The sequence below is a fragment of the Plasmopara halstedii genome (assembly GCF_900000015.1).
Source record: "Plasmopara halstedii genome assembly, contig: Scaffold_289, whole genome shotgun sequence".
NCBI lineage: Eukaryota > Oomycota > Peronosporomycetes > Peronosporales > Peronosporaceae > Plasmopara > Plasmopara halstedii.
Genome location: NW_020187210.1, coordinates 513,622 through 517,844, shown reverse-complemented (window position 1 = coordinate 517,844; position 4,223 = coordinate 513,622).

Genomic DNA, 4,223 nt, shown 5'->3' with positions numbered 1-4,223 from the left:
GGTACGGGGCTGAATAGCCAGTAGTTATACATGTATTTAGATTTTACTATACATATTTTGGAAAATCTATACATTTAAAATTAGGCGGCTTCATCGCAGAAAAAAAGTCAGTTTTCGAATTTAATCGGAAGAGTTTATTAGTCTTGGGTTAAGGTTGTAATTGACTTGGAGTAAGCAGATTGCGATCCGCTAAACTCCTACTTGTTTAAAGTATAAAACGAAAAGTCGGTGACTTAACTTATGCTTCCTACGGCAGCCCCGCTGCCGTCTTAGTCATGCTGGGGAAAAAGAATGAACTATTCGATTTGCCAAGGAGATCTACGATTATCGCACATGCTAAAGCTGCGTTGGCATAAAGTATCTGAGCCTTTCGCGCTCCTTTTGCTTTTGATTTAAATTTACGAAGGGCCGGGTTCACTTGCAATAGAGTCCTTAACTCTCGCCGAAATAAATGTCAGGTCCAAATAGGCCTAAGAAAGCAAAATGGTTTTCAATTGGTTTTGACGTTTCTTTACGAAGGCTGTGATCAACGATACCCAGCCCAACAAGGAACAAATCCTTTAAAAATGGGGATCACAGCCCATGTTTGCGGTTGACATCACCTTTCCGAAATTCTTGAAACCTTGAAAAGTCCTGCTAGATTTATGGGCGTCGTGCAATTACGTTAGATTCCTGTTTGTCCAAAATGGTAGACAATATGTGAATATATTGAAGATGCCAAACACGTATACAACATTTGTGTATCTTGCGACAGCAGTTTTTTATTTATACTGAACAGTCAAGTAAAGTTTGAGTACTTTGACCTGTTTGGAACGTCATTTAGTCTTGAATCTATGTTTGAGATACGATGCCAGTTCAAGCATGCGCAAGGCAAACAACACGAGCCATGGATCAACTTTCATTCAGAAAAGCTGGGTGCCAAAAATATGTTTTGTGGAAATTTGCAATGTAATGTACCCACCTCTACCCAAAAAAATGACCTTGGCGTGGGCTCAAAGCTGTGGTATCCGGTCAGACAGGAGGATGCTTGAATTGATTAAACTGTTATTGTTAATGCCTCAAGGAGTGGTCGGATCTCAGAAGCCGCTGTAAGTCGAGGTCGTTTGTTCATCGCGTTCTCCATTGTGTAGCACTGTTGAGAAGGGAAGAAACAACTGTAAGTTGTGGTCCCCACAGTGTATGTCTGGCAGGGTAGTTTAACACAACTATGAGATGTTGCCTCTGATGTTAAGGCATGGATAGTGGAAGCAACTGGATACCGCAATCTCCCATGTCTTAGCCTGAGAAGTTGAAGAGCAACTATACGTCGTAAGTAGAATGCAATGTCTTTTACCAAGGAAGCAGTGTGGCGTCATTCATCCTTACGTCCGTGCAAAACACGAAGAGGATTCGGTGAGAGACAATTGATCTGCACACTCGAGTGTCAAAATGTATATGCTTTTAATACGCCGAATGCAGCTGAGCGATTCGGATTCTGGATGTGCTGTCGATCCGCATAATCTGCTGATTTATTTAGCGCTTTTGACCTGGTTAATGATTATTTCTAACTAAATAGAGGGATAGCGACATGTCTTTTGCTGCAAAAAAACGAGTCCTTCTACCATAAAAACACAAAACGCTTATTCCGATGATATATTTGATCGTAGTTATACAGAGTATGGGAAGCCAGCTTTGGACACCACGTATCACACTTGTAAGTAGTGCTCGAGTAATTGTGTTCGAAATGCTATTTGCCAATATACATGGGTGACGTTGACAACACTGAGATCCCATTTCTGTGTTGCTTGTCTGGTCAGTCTTGCGGGTAGAATGCGTGAAGACAAAGATCATTGTAGATTGGTCAAGGCTTCCGTCTCAAAATTTATGACAAAGGGAAACTCGCAATGAAGTATGCCCCAGTCAGCTTAAGGATGCACCTGTTTGGCTCTGAGCAATACAGATCATGCGTCGTTCCGCACAGCGACGTCATCACCACATCTCGATCAGGGAATAGTAATCTGGTCAGTATTCAATGCCGTTGATACCTTTCAGGTACAGTATAAGTTAGGTCGACTTATTGTGGTGGCAAATGCGATTTGCGTCGCCGCAGCATGAATTGTCGTATGTTCTATGGTGACATTACCAAATGATAAGGCAAAGCGTAGTGCGTACCGGTCAGGTGCATAATATGATGGGCTGCTGAAAGCTTTTCGTAAAGAAAGAGTCCGAAAAATTAAGTAGCGCTTGTCGATGCGCGCGGTTGCACGTCCGCACCGCTATGCGTTATCCTTCAATTTGTTCGAATACTGACATAGCGTATAGTGGTGCCTCACGATGAGGACGTCAGACACGATACCTCTTTTGGTGGCAACATTAGAGAAGATGAAGTACTGCTCAGTGAGCACAATGTATTGGTAATATAACATATTCGCACCAGTCGACGGACAATAGCCTCGCCGCATGCGGCGGTCTCTTTAGAGGATAGCCTGTTGATTTTGACAGAATATGACGGTTCGATTTATCGTGGTCTTCCAACAAACGAGTTCTGTGATACCAACTGTGGCCTTTGTGGACCGTTTGAATAAGAAGATCCACATCGCAGCTGTCGGCAATAGTGTGATCGGTGAGGGTACATCCAAGCTGTTCCTCAATCAAAGGTTTAGTTAACATGACTTTTCGGTGACCACTGTAATGAATAGAGACCCCCGCTACACAGCGACGTATTGACAACCACTGTCCAATGTGCTTGACATCAGAGTGAATATATCACCACTGACTATTCGCAAGTAGATGGTCATTGAGAGCATGTGAGATGCTTGTGACGGAGATTCGCCGAAGCGCTTGCGTGGAGAGTCTGCAGTGTTCGTGTATTTTGCTTTCATTCTTTGAGTTTGTACTAAATATCGCCTTGCATACATCTTCAGGTTTTACACAATTTCACATGAATGACTTATAAGACTAGCAATACTCTGACGCTATATATAAATGGTTTATCTCGATGGCATCGAGCGTCATGCCTAGAGTTCGCGACGCGATAGCTTAAAGTGTCGACAAACATCAATATGCTGCTGCTAGAGACAGGCTAATACCACACGAATAAATGTCGAGAACCAAAAGCTTTTGCCAATCGCAATTAACTATCGACACATGCACTGTTTGCAGTCTACGAACATAAGTTGATACTGCACTACAATGGACCGTTCACGGTCGTAACAAGAAATTGACTTTTACTATCGTAACAAGAATGCGATCACACTAAGTTTTCTAACCAAATTTACTGCAGCTATACAACGATTGCACTTGTGCGAATTAGCCGGAAGTGTAAATTTTTGATATAGACAGAAAAATGTTCCTACCTTCCTCTGTAGCTGGGTATGCTCTTTTTTCTGGAACGCTGGGGCTGCTTTAAGCATTGTAGCGCGATGGCAAAATTCAGACAGCAAAACCGAGATCTGGTTAATCTCAGCCGCAGATGCACGCCGTGAGTCCCGGAGAGAGTCTACGTGCTACCACAACCGAGAGAGCTCACAAGTCAGCCAACTTCCATAGACACTGCTTGATTAGCAAGCAGGGGCCCACATGTACGTAGGATGTGGTGGACTGTCGTGTACACTAGGGCTATTTCCAATATTTGGTCAAGAAGTAAGCTTACCTCTTAGCCTAAAAAGTTGTGGTAGCTGGAGGTTCTACCTTGACAAGATTGCCCTGGTTTAAAACTGAAATCACGACAAAATATTTTGGACAAGAATCTGCGAGATGATAGAGCTTGTGGTCGAGCAAGCTGCACTTCTTGAGTTAGACATGAGCACACAATCCTATTTCTTGTACATTTAGTCAATGCGGCTCTCATAAACGAAGCTCACTGGTGCAACACATAAGGCAACCTCTTTAGGTAAATCGCTCAGCGGGACCATAGTGATAGCGAGATAATGGCATTACCATGTGTGACCCGACATGTTTCACTTGAACTCGAGTTGCTGCCTCCCAGAGGCAAATTGCGAAGCTGTCGGGAGGCATTTAGAACTCTCGCAGTAATTCTGCATAAATTAGACACAAGAAGTCAAATACGACAAGTACAAGTTGGCTAGTCACATTTAATTGAGGTATGCACAAAACATATATTTTTACCACATGGTGTGTACGGGTCTAGAATTATTTTGTGTTTCCTGCCTTTCATGCTATCTATCTTCCGATGCCAAATCAGTGTTGATCTTTTTGATTTATCAGCGATGAATTATTGAAGG